This window comes from Lontra canadensis, unplaced genomic scaffold, assembly GCF_010015895.1.
Source record: "Lontra canadensis isolate GAN:19392208 unplaced genomic scaffold, GSC_riverotter_1.0 scaffold21, whole genome shotgun sequence".
NCBI lineage: Eukaryota > Metazoa > Chordata > Mammalia > Carnivora > Mustelidae > Lontra > Lontra canadensis.
In genome coordinates this window covers 10499864-10513295 of record NW_022631015.1, presented here as the reverse complement: position 1 = coordinate 10513295, position 13432 = coordinate 10499864, and the positions used below count along the sequence as shown (strand labels likewise).

The 13432-nt window shown below is 37.7% G+C and overlaps 1 protein-coding gene across 1 annotated transcript in view; it reads right to left on the bottom strand.

The window, feature by feature from the left end:
- The window catches only part of SYCP2L (synaptonemal complex protein 2 like), a 94795-nt gene that overhangs the window by 42218 nt on the left and 39145 nt on the right, over nucleotides 1-13432 (bottom strand). The gene's annotated exons all lie outside the window — the stretch shown is intronic.

The following is a 13432-nucleotide window of genomic DNA, read 5'->3' as shown; positions in this document are numbered from 1 at the left end:
CCAGATAGACAATACAAAAAAGGAGTAATGCCCTATGTTTACAAGATTATTTTTAAATGAGCTGCAATACACAAAACTACCTGAAACTTTTTACATAAGTCAGGTGATACTGCAGAACCTAAACTTAGTATTATCTTGTCTATGAAGGATGTAAACACTGTACTTCTCGTCACATCAATGATGAACTAGCAGCAGCCATAGCTCCTGGCTGACCACGTAACCTAAAACTTCTAACCTTCCCACAGAAAGTTCTTTGTGTTGAAGCCGGAGAGAGTAAATGTCTACACCTAAGGGCACTGATTGTCATCTCATAACTGCTTTGCCTGGATTTTTCTGAAGAAAGGGTCCTCTGCTTTTAAAATCCCATGTTCACTAAGCACTTTCCTTGAGCCATGGGGAGCCTTCCTTCCCCCAAGTGTAACAATCAGTAGGATAAATATTTTTGTTTTCAATTATAAATCTTTTGGTTAAAAAGAAAAAAAATCTTGTATTCTGAATGGTCAACTTTGAATTTGATATTCTAAATATCTCCCAGTATACATTCAGAAGGTACAGCCTATCTCACCTGCTTCACTGTTCAGTGACCTCATCTGAAAACTGGAAGTCACTAAACACTTATCAGTAAAAATGTGGCTGACCCTAGTCATCAGAGGAAACCTTCAGAAGAGGGTACACAGTAATGAGCAGACTCTGTGTTAATAATAGTAACAATAATAGCTATATTTATTGATTGCTCCATAAATACCAGACATTTTTCTTAGCCCTTCACAGGTCTTAATTCTTTTAATTGTTCACAACCCCAGGACATAGGTATTATCAATGTTTTGCAGATGAGGCAGTTGAAGCAAGGAGAGGAAAAGTACCTTGCTCAAAAGTTACCTAGCTAGAAGTGGTAGAGCTAGGTGAAATTTGAATGTGCTTATTTTGTCTGGCTTCTAAAGACATGATCTTACCGTGTTTATTTCCCTTAAATATAAGCTACCATTCACTGAATACTTACTAAAATCCAGACACTATGCTAAGTATATGAAGCCTCTTATTTAATCATTTCACTTTATGGGTAAGAGAACTGAATTCACAAGTGTTAAGTAACCTGGCCAACTTAGTAAGTGGTAAAGTCAGGATTTGAATACAAATCCAATTCCAAAACATAAATTTTAGTACCATATTGCATGCTACATGTAACTACTAAAATGTAATTAGTCATTCTTCAAAATTAAAAAAAAAATAGAGGAAAAAGGAAAATGATTCATTAAGGTTAGTAAGTGCAACAACTCATATATCACTTTGAGGAAAACCAAAAGAAGTCATCTAAATAGACGGGAAAGTCAAGTGGCAAAGCAATTAAATTTGAATGAAATAAGGACCTATCAGTATTTGGAATTCTAAAAGGCTCAGCCATCATACTCAGTGAATAAGAGCCTGAAAGAAAGCTGGTAGGAAAAATGGCAGAATGAGAATACAAATACACAAGGGGAAGAAAAAGCAGAGATGTTATTGTAAATATCTTATATAGTACAATTTTAATTGGCATAAATAGAATGGCAGAAACAAAGCCAAAAATGTAATAACCAATTGCTTTAACCAGACCATGCTTAAAAAAACAGGGTTCAGTAGTAAGGACTACACTTTAAAAGGAATAATTATCAAATTAAGAGAAATGAGGATAATGCCTAAGACATCCAGATACTATGTCATTTGAGTTTCTATCTCTAATCTAGATCTTTCCCTTAAGCCCTCAACCATGGTTAACATAGCCTAGCACCTCCATTTAACACTAACACATCTTCCTGAAACCTAAACTTTCCTGTGTTTCCCAATTATTCAGTTAGCCAAGTAAGAACCTTAGCTGTTTACATGGTCTCCACCTCTTCCCTTACTGCACAATATCTACCCTAGCTGCCAGTGAATCCATCCTTCTTCCAGAAGCTCCTGAATAGAATTACCATTATCTCTTGCTGGGATAACTTCTATGGTCATTATTCAGCTTTCCTGCCTTTTGCTCTATCTCCAAACCTCTCCAATTTACTGCCTATATTAGGAATTTTAAGCTAGTTTTTCAAAACTGTAAGTCATGACCCATTGGTAAAATAAGTTTAGTGAGCAACCTTTAATGTAATAGATTAGATCTTACGTTAGTTTTTAAAGAAATTAGTGTACATAGTAATATATTACTGTGAAACTGGTTTCAAATACACATTTATGGGTATGTCCGAGAATGTGTACTGAGTCATGATTTATGCATTTCTGAGGGTCTCAGTCCAACAACTTGAGAAGCATTAGCTCTCACAGATGAGTAATCTCAAATTACAAGATGACTACCCCATGCTTAATGTTTTCCAAAGCTTTCATTCCTTTTCAGATAAATTACAAACTCCTTAGTGCTCTGCACACGGGTTTCAGGACCTGACCTCTGTTTACCTCCCAGGGTTCATTCAATTCTTAACACTCCCTGGACTGAATTCTGTGGCTCAGAGAACACACTTCCTCCCAGTTCCCTGACAGGGTTCTGCACACTCACACTTTGGGCATACCTTTCTCCCTTCCTGGATGTCCTCATCTCTCCCCCTTTATTATAGAAGAGTAACATCATTGAAGAATCATCTCAGCCATCTTCTCCACAAGTTTGTTGACTCTCTAAATTTGCTGTTGCTCTGAGCACATCGACATAATATTCACTTTCCTACAAGTGTGACTGTGTCTGCTTAACTATAGATCTGCAAGGTCCTTAAGAAAACTATTTTGTCTTGAGTATCCATATTCCTAGCACAGATCCCATAAACAGGTGACCCTAAACATTTTCAGGAAAAAAAATAATTCTGCACATCAATGGGACTAATAAATCCTAGTATTACAGGTCACTGGGCTAACCACCTATAAAAAGAATTTTCTGGTAAGAGAATTATAAGTAATCACTAGAAATGTGTAATGTTAAAAGACACATCTTATACCCCATTAGGAGTGAGCTTCTGCTACCTCCCGTCCCTTGCTCATACTACTCTTTCCCTTTACTCACAATTCACTTTTCCGTACGTAGTATGGGAATTTGATTTGGATTTATCTGCTTGCCTGAAGCAACTACAAAAGCAGATAGAACATACAATGTTTTTTCAGATGCCGTACATCAAGCAACGCAAGATAGTGACCACTAAGAAAGAGTAAACAAGTGAAGGGAGCACTACAATTGCTTCACCACACTGCTTGGAGAGAATCCCTGGGCTGCCATGCAGGGAGAAGAAACAGGCAAAACTTAACAATGTCCCTATGCAGAGGAGAGACATATGTGGTAAGAGTCTGCAGGAAAGAGAACCCGAGAGAACAGAGCTATAGAGGGTGTGTGTTCGAGATCTGCAAAGGAGTGTTAAGTCTTGAGTGGAGTACTGGGATCGCTAAGTTCATGTGTCAGCTTGACTGGAGTGAAGAGGTGCCCAGATTAAATAGGTCTAGGTATGTCCATGAGGATGATTCTGGAGGGGACTGGCATTTGAATCCGTGGATTCAGAATGTTTTCCCTGACATGGGTGGGCCTTATCCAATTCACGGAGGACCTGAACAGAAAGGTGGGAGAGAAAACATTACCCCTTTTGCTTCCTCCCTTATGCTTAAGCTGAGATATTGGTCTTCTCATGACTTTGGCCTGGAATCGACACCATTTACATGGTTCTCAGGCCTCCTTTGGACTTGTAATCGCAATCACATCATTGAATTCCCCGGGCCTCCAGCTTGTAGGTGGCAGATGTGGGAATTCTCAACTTTCACAATCATGTGAGTCAATTCCTCATAATAATTCTGCTTCTTATGTATTTATCATACTGGTTCCATTTTCCTGGAGAACCCTGACTAATACAAACACCAATCATGCATATAATGCTGCTTGAAGCTGGAAAAAGAACCATTTCAAGGAGAGAGACAGATAATCCCCAGAATTCAAAAGACTGGGAATAGTTTGTGTTTTTATTAATCACGGAGAAAACTAATTCATGGAGCATTCATAGGTACAGTATCCACAAAAATATTGAATCAGGGATTGGGGAAAAATTATTCCTAAATTAAAGGCTACTTTACTCTCACCTAACAAGGCTTAAAAGCAAACCTCAAAAGGATCACTTGGCCCTAAAGTAACTAAGCCACATCCCAGAATAAAGTACAAGGAATTTATTAGAATACACAAATATCCTATTACCAACCAGGTAGAAACTCATGAATTCTATCATCAAAAATTACTATGCAGGCTAAAAAGCAGGAAAACAATGCATTATGAGAAGAAAAAAAATCAATCGACTGAGATCAGCTTTAAAAATGTCACAAGAGATATACCAGCAGACAAGTATATTAAAAGCACTACATTAAATGACTACATTAGAAGTGAAGTGAAGAAGGTTGAGGATAGCTTGAAGATATTAAGTAGAGGTATTAAAGATAAAACCCTCAAAAATAACTTCTAGTGGTGAAAAACAATGTCTGAGATGACAAGTAGACCGAATAGGATTAAGAACAGTTGAATACTGAGGCGCCTGGGTGGCTCAGTGGGTTAAAGCCTCTGCCTTTGGCTCAGGTCATGATCTCAGAGTCCTGGGATCGAGCCCCACATCGGGCTCTCTGCTCAGCAGGGAGCCTGCTTCCTCCTCTCTCTCTCTGCCTGCCTCTCTGCCTACTTGTAATCTCTGTCAAATAAATAAATAAAATCTTTAAAAAAAAAAAAAAAAGAACAGTTGAATACTATAGAAAAGATTAGTAAACTTGAAGATATGGCAATAAAAACTAAAACAAGAAAAAAATCAATTCATCAGTAAGCTGTGTGATAAAGCCTTATATACATATATATATGCATATATATATTTATATGTATGTATGTATTTTATGTATGTATTAATATATGTATATAAATATATTTAAATACAATTTAATTTATATTTTATATGTATATATTTATATATAAATTATATGTATATAAATATATACATATAAAATTGGAGAACTTGAAGGACACGAAAAAAGGCTAAACCGTTAAAGAAATACTGACTGAAAAAATTTTTTAATTTAAAAATTATTTTATTAGAGTACATGCACACACAAGCCAGGGGAGTGGCAGAGGGAGAGGGAAAAGTAGGCTCCCTGTTGAACAGGGAGCCCAATGTGGGGGCCTGATCCCAAGACCCTAGGATCATGACCTCAGCCAAAGGCAGACACAAACAACTGAGACACCCAGGGAATTCTGAAATTTTCTACATTTAATGAAAATCTATAAACTAATATCCAAGAAGCTTAACCCCTAAGCTCAAGAAACATTGGGGGAAAAAAACCCTACAGCAAATCATGTCCCAATCAAATTGCTTAAAATCATTAATAAAGACAAAGTCTGAAAACCATTCAGGGGGAAAAAAAAAAAAGGCACCTTGCATATAAGGGAACAAATATAAGAATTATAACAGACTTCTCACCAAAAAGGATCAAGTGAGAAGACAATAAAGACCTTTAAGTTACTGAAATAAAAAACTGTTAGCCTAGAAATTCTATACTCAGTATCAAACATGTAATAGTTCTAAGAATCACCAAGAGATCTGCCCAAGAATATTAAAGTCTTCCCAGCAAAGGAAAATGATACTAGATGAAAATTTTTATCTGTACAAAGGAATGAAGGGCTGTAGAAATGGTAAATATGTGCTAAAATATAAGTTCTCATTTTAAAGTGTTTTAAAATTATAATTATTTTAAACAGCACTTACTAGGTTTATAACGTGTGTAAAAGTAAATTGTATGATAAAAGTAGCAAAAACCTTGAGTTGTGCTTAAAGGCTTATGTGTAAACTGATAGGTTTATCTGAAGGTTAAGGGTGGTAGGTTTATAGATCATAAACCACTAAAAAAAAAAAAAAAGTGATACCAAATAAACAAAGGAGATAAAAATGGAGCCATAAAATATTTTCCATTTATCCAAAACACATCAGAAAGAGGAAAAGTGAAACAAAAATATGGCCATGACAAATAGAAAACAAATAGCAAGTTAGTATGATAGATATAAATGCAACCATATCATATAAAATATAAATGGTCTAAATATCCCAATAAAGAACAGAGACTATCATATTGAGATAAATAGCAAAGCAAAACCCAATGCTGCCTATAATAAACACCTTAAATATATAAACCCAAAAAGGTTGAAAGTAAGATAGCAGGAAAAGATATGCTATACTTAAACTAAGAAAAAGAAAGCAGTAGTGGCCATATTAACATACAACAGTTTTCAGAACAAAGAATATTGCCTGAGGTAATTCTGACATATTTGGTCAATTAATACTTGACAAGAGAGCCAGGAACACTTGAAGGGGAAGTAGTCTCTTCAATAAGTGATGCAGGGAAATTGGATAACCACAGGCAAAAGACTTCAATGGGACTCCTCTTCTACAATACTCAGAATTCAAATGGATTAAAGACTTAAACATAAGACTTGAAACCAGAAGTCTCCTGGGCGGGCGGGGGTGGGGGGGTGGTAGGCAGGGTAGAAGTTTGACATTGGTCTTGGCAACAATTTTGTATTTAACACCAAAAGCAACCAAAGTAAAATTTAAAAACTGGGACTACATCACACTAAAAACCTACACAGCAAAATAAACAATTAAAATAAGAATGCAACCTACCAAAAGGATGGAAGTATTTGCAACTCATACTCTGGTAAGGGATTAAATAACTCAATAGCAAAAAACAAAGGAACCCAATTTAAATATATGCAGGGGATCTGAAGAGAAAATTTTCCTAAAGAAGATAATTACATGGCTAATATATACATGCAAAGGTGCTCAGCACCACTAATCAGGGAGATAAAAATCAAAACCACAATGAGATATTACTTCATACCTGTTAGAATTCCTATCAAAAAGACAAAGGAGTACAAGTCTTGGTAAGGATGTGGAAACAAAGAAAATCCTGGGGCACTATTAATGGAAATGTAAATTGTAAAGCGACTGGAAGGTTAAACAGCTAGTATGGAGGTTCCTCAAAGATTTTTACATAGAACTACCAGATGACTCAGCAATTCCACTTCTGGGTATATATTCAAAGGGAGCCAAATCACTGTTGAAGAGATATCTGTATCCTCACGTTTATTACAGTGTTATTTACAATAGCTAAGATATGGAAACAACTTGTCTATTGAGAGGTGAACGGATAAAGTAGATGTGGTACACCATTTGGTCCTAAAAATGCAAATCCCATAATGTACAATGACAAAAATGGACTTTGAAGATATTATGCTAAGTGAAACAAATCGGAGAAACACTATTTGATTTTACTTATGGAATTAAAGCCCTACTTAAACGGCAACACTATGAAGTGCCCATTGATAGACGAATGGATAAGGAAAGTGTGGTATATATGTACACTGGAGTATTACTCAACCACAAAAGAAATCCTGCCATTTGCAACAATATGGATGGACTTAGAGGGTACAATGCTAAATGAAATAAGTCAGAGAAACAAATACCCTATGATTTCACTCATATGTTGAATTTAAGAAAGGAGGAAACAAAAACCCAGACACCGAAATATAACTGGTGGTTGGCAGAAGGGAGGTAGGTGGAGAGATGGGTGAAACGAAGTGAGTTAAGAGAACGGTTATCTTGATGAGCTCTAAGAAATGTATAGAATTGTTGAATCATTATATTTTATTCCTGAACCTAATAGGACACTGTATATTAATTATACTTGAATTTAAAAAACTTACCAAACTTATAGAAAAGAGTATCAGTTTTGTGATCACTAATGATGGGAGTTGGGAGGATAGGGGTCAACAGTGGATGAAAGTGATCAAAAGTTTCAAACTTCTAGTTATAAGAAATACAGGGGATGTAACGTAGATATGGTATATTTGAAAATTGCTAAGAGTAGATCCTAAAAGTTCTCCCTGCAAGGAAAAAAGTTGTAATTTTATGAGAAGCTTTGTGTTAACTAAGCTTACTATGGTAATCATTTTGTAATATATGCATGTCAAGGCATTATGCTGTATACCTAAAATTTCTATAGATTTGTATGGCAATTACAACCAAAAAAAGCAAAACAGCTTTATTGCATATATAAAGTTTTAATGGTTGGATAGAACATCAAACAAGCCACAGCATTCCTTTAAGCCATAATGGCTTAGAGAGCTGAGAAAGCTCCAGGAGAAAAGTTGGAATCTACTAGAAGTCGGTTCATGAGATTTAAGGAAAAAAAAAAAAAAAAAAAAAAAAAACTCCATAATATAAAAGTATAAGGTAAAGCAGCAAGTGCTGATGTAGAAGCTGCAGCAAGTTATCTAGAAGATCTAGCTAAAATAGTTACTGACAGTGGCTACACTAAACAGATTTTCCATGTAGACACACAGCCTTCAATTGGAAGATGCCATCTAGGACTTTCATAGCTAGAGAAGAAAACTCAATGCCTGGCTTTGAAAGACAAGCGGAGTCTCTTGTTAGGGAGAATGGAGCTGCTGACTTTAACTTAAAGGCAATGCTCATTTACCACTCCAAAATCCCAGAGCCCTTCAGAATGATGCTAGATCTACTCCGCTCATGTTCTATAAATGGGACAACAAAGCCTGGATGACAGCACATCTGTTCACGATGTGGTTTACTGAACATTTTAAGCCCACTGTTAAGAGCTGCTGCTAAGAAGACAAGATTCCTTTCAAAATATTACTGCCCACTAACTGTGTGCCTGGTTACCCAAGAGATCTGGTGGACATGGGCAACAAGATGAATGCTGTTTGAGGCCTGCTAACCATATCCCTTCTGAAGCCCATGGATCAAGGACTCATTTCTACTTAAGTTTCATTTAGGAATGTATTTCATAAGGCTATGGCTGCCACAGATATTGACTCCTCAGACGTATCTGGGAAAAGTCCATTGAAAACCTTCTAAAAAGGATCCACCATTCTAGATGCCAGTAAGAACATTTATGATTTATGGGAAGAGGTTAATAGATCAACATTAACAGGAGTTTGGAAGAAGCTGATTCCACTCCTCATGGATGACTTTGAAGGGTTTAAGATTCTAGTGGAGAATTAACTGTAGATGTGGTGGATAGAGCAAGAGAATTAGAAGTGGAGCTTGAAGATGGGACTGAGCTGCTGGAATCTCATGATAAAATTTGAGCAGAGGAGTTGTTGCTTCTTATGGATGAAAAAAGGTGGTTTGAGATGGTATCAATTCATAGAGAAGATGTTATGAGGATTCTTGAGGTGTCAACAAAGGTTTTAGAATATAACATAAACTTAGCTAATAACATAACAGGATTTAAGAGGACTGACTCCAACTTTGAGAGAAGTTTTACCATGAGTAAACTATTAAAGAGCATCTCATGCTACAGAAAAATTGTTCATGAAAGGAAGCGTCAATGTGGTGAACTTCATTGTTGCCTTATCTGAAGAAATTACCAGTCACCCCACCTTCAGCAACCACCACTCTGACCAGGCAGCAGGAATCAACAGAGGCAAGAATTACTACCAGCAAAAAGGTTAGGATTCACTGAAAGCTCAAATAGCATTTTTAAGCAAGAATGTATTTTGAGAGTATATACAAGTGTGTGTCTAGATAGAATGCTACTGCATACTTAATAGACTACAAGATAATATAATCCTTTCCTCTGTATGCACTGGGAAGCCAAATCATTTGACTTGCTTTGTTGCAATATTTGTATTATGCTGATCTGGAACTGAATTTCAGTATCTCCAAACCATGACTGTACACAGTCCAGAAACAGAGCTACACATATACAGTCAAATGATTTCTTCAAAGTTTCCAAGAAAACTCAATGGGGGACAAATAATTGTTTCAGTAAATGATCTGGAATATTTGGACAGCCATATGCAAGAAATGGGGATGGGGGGGAACAACCTTTCACACGATACAAAAATTAACATAAAATGTTAGCTGAAATAAGATCTAAAATTGTAAAACTCCTAGAAGAAAATGTAGGGAAGAAAGAAAATGAGAGATGGCAGAGAAGTAGGAGACCCTGCTTCAACCGGTCCCCTAAAGTGAGCTAAATATCTACCAGAACACTCTGAACACCCATGAAACCAGCCTGAGTAGGATTATACACTTCTGATCTCTACGGGGGCAGAAGACACCAGTGGAGAGGTAAAGCAGAGTGGGAACGTTCAGACTGATATCGGAGGATAAGCAAAAGGGGAAGGGAGCCACCAGAAGCAACCCATTGGAAAGTAATACCCCAATACGAAAGTGCCCTGTAGTTGGGAACTAGCATTAACTTAGAGTCTGGTTAAAAGCACTCAAAAAGAGCAAAAGATCTTAAAGGGCAACTGGTGGAATCAGGCGGTCACAGGCACGTGCTTAAGCCCACGGACCTAGGATGGCCCCTGACGGCAAACACCTGTGCCAGAGAACATGCTGTGGAGCCTCCAGACTGTGGTCCCTGAGCTCCAGGCTTTCCACTGTTTGCACCACTACTCAGCTGGGTGCACTCCCCCTTCTGCCCGCACCTAAGAAAGCCTGGTGTGGGCGCCAGCTGCCAGTCTCTAGGACTGCACCCTTCCACGACCGGCCCAAGGGTCTGAACACTCCCAGCCCATGCCTGAGTGAACCCAGCGTGATCTCTGGTCGGGATCTCTTAGCAACAGCCTTCCTCAAACTGTGCAAACCCAGGGTCTGAGTGCACCCTGCATGGGCCTGGACCCCAGACAGCAGTCCCGGCAAAGGCAGCCACTGCCACTGAAAGCAGGCTCCTCAGACCAATATTGCTTGTGGTTTTAGTAGCATAGGTGCAGAGATAGGCAGGCGCCTCAGGTGACCACTGGGATGGTAATGGCTGGGGGTGCACACTACCTGTAAGAGGTTGTGCTGTTCAGCTGAGTTTGCAGAGGGGGAGTCTGTGTGTTCTGGACCACCCAGAAGGAAGCAGACTGAGGCTTCTGAGACCGATTTGGGTGTAGACAGTTTGCTTTCCACTAAACCTCAGAAAAGCCCAAAAAAGCAGCCAAAGAACAAAAACCTTCAGAGAACAAAAGCCTGAAAAACCAGTTTCCACAGAATCCAACCCCTTGATAGGGGGGCAGGACGACTCAACCCAAGCAAAACTGACGGGAGACCCAAAAGTTCATTTTTGCTTTTGTTTCCTTTGCCTTTGGAGACATTATCTTGAAAGAAGTTGCTGTGGCTGATATTGAAGAGGTTACTGCCTATGTTCTCCTCTATGATTCTGATGGATTCCTGTCTCACGTTGAGGTCTTTTATCCATTTCGAGTTTATCTTTATGTATGGTGTAAGAGAATGACCAAGTTTCATTCTTCTACATATAGCTGTCCAATTTCATCAAGATCAAAAGCTTCTGCACAGCAAAGGAAACAGTCAACAAAACAAAGAGGCAACCCACGGAATGGGAAAAGATATTTGCAAATGACAGTACAGACAGAAGGCTGATATCCAGGATCTATAAAGAACTTCTCAATTTCAACACACACGAAACAGATAATCATGTCAAAAAATGGGCAGAAGGCATGAACAGACACTTCTCCAATGAAGACACAAATGGCTATCAGACACATGAAAAAAGTTCATCACTTGCCATCAGGGAGATTCAAATTAAAATCACATTGAGATACCACCTTACACCAGTTAGAATGGCCAAAATTAGCAAGACAGGAAACAATGTGTGTTGGAGAGGATGTGGAAAAAGGGGAACCCTCTTACACTGTTGGTGGGAATGCAAGTTGGTGCAGCCTCTTTGGAGAACAGTGTGGAGATTCCTTAAGAAATTAAAAATAGAGCTTCCCTATGACCCTGAAATTGCACTACTGGGTATTTACCCCAAAGATACAGATGTAGTGAAAAGAAGGGCCATCTGTACCCCAATGTTTATAGCCACAATGGCCACGGTCGCCAAACTGTGGAAAGAACCAAGATGCCCTTCAACGGATGAATGGATAAGGAAGATGTGGTCCATATACACTATGGAGTACTATGCCTCCATCAGAAAGGATGAATACCTAACTTTTGTATCAATATGGACGGGCCTGGAAGAGATTATGCTGAGTGAAATAAGTCAAGCAGAGAGAGTCAATTATCATATGGTTTCACTTACTTGTAGAGCATAACAAATAACATGGAGGACATTAGGAGAAGGAAAGGATAAGTGAATTGGAGGACATCGGAGGGGGAGATGAACCATGAGAGACTGTGGACTCAAACAAATGGAGGGTTTTGAAGGGGAGGGGGGAGGGGGTTAGGTGAGCCTGGTGACAGGTATTAAGGAGGGCATGTATTGCATGGAGCACTGGGTGTGGTACATAAACAATGAATCTTGGAACACTGAAAAAAATTTAAAACAAAGAAAATGTAGGGAAACTGATCATGAGTTTGCCTAAGATTTCTTAAGCACATCACAAAAAAAGCATAAAGTATAGAAGAAAAAAATGAATTGGGAAAAATCAATTGAGCTTAATGAGTACTAAGAACTTTTGTTCTTTAAAGATATGTTATAGTTAAGCCAGCACTTTCTAGGGATATGTCCTTGAGTAAGTTCTTTTGTCCTCATGTCCTCCTTTAGCAAACGGAGGTGAAAATATATTCCTTAGGGATATGGTGAAGACTGAATATATGGAATTCAATGCATTTAGTAAAGGTTATTAGGTGTCTAACAAGTTGTATTAGCTATGTACATGAGGCCTTCAATAGCTATAAAAGATTAAAAAAAGACTTATAAAAATAAAAAAAGTTAAGCCCTAGAGAGAGAAAAGCTTAAACATACCTAATAAAAGGACTTACATATAGAATATATAAAGAACACTTAAAGCAAATCATTTTTAATAGTGAAAAATTTGAAGATCTATTACCCGAGATAAAGATGGAAAATAAACACATGAAAAGATGTTCAATATCATTAGTCATTACAGAAATGCAAATTAAAACCACAATGAAATATCATTACATTTCTGCGGGAAGGGCTAAGATTAAAAAGATTAACATTACCAAGTATTAGGAAGACTATGAGCAACTAGAACTCTCAAAGACCGTTGGTGGGAATGATAAATGGTTTAACCACTTTAGGAAACATTTTGGCAGTGTTTTTTAGAAGGTAAACATACACCAACAATGATCCAGTCATTCCACTCCTATGTATTTACTCAAGAGAAAATCCACGTCCATACAAAGGGTTATATACGATCCCAAATGCTTTCCTTATAACAAAAAACTGGAACTTCAAAATGGCCACCAGCTGGTGAATGGATTGACAAACAGTGGTATATCCATGAAGCAACTATTACTTGGCAATTTAGAAGAATGAACTAGTGATATACATATGGATAAATCTCAAAATAATTGTGCTGAACTAAAGAAGCTGGTAGGAAAAAGTTATATACTTGGATTTCATTTATATCAGATTTTTTAAATTGCAAACTCATCTATCATGGCAAAAATCAGTGATTGCAAGGGGGCAA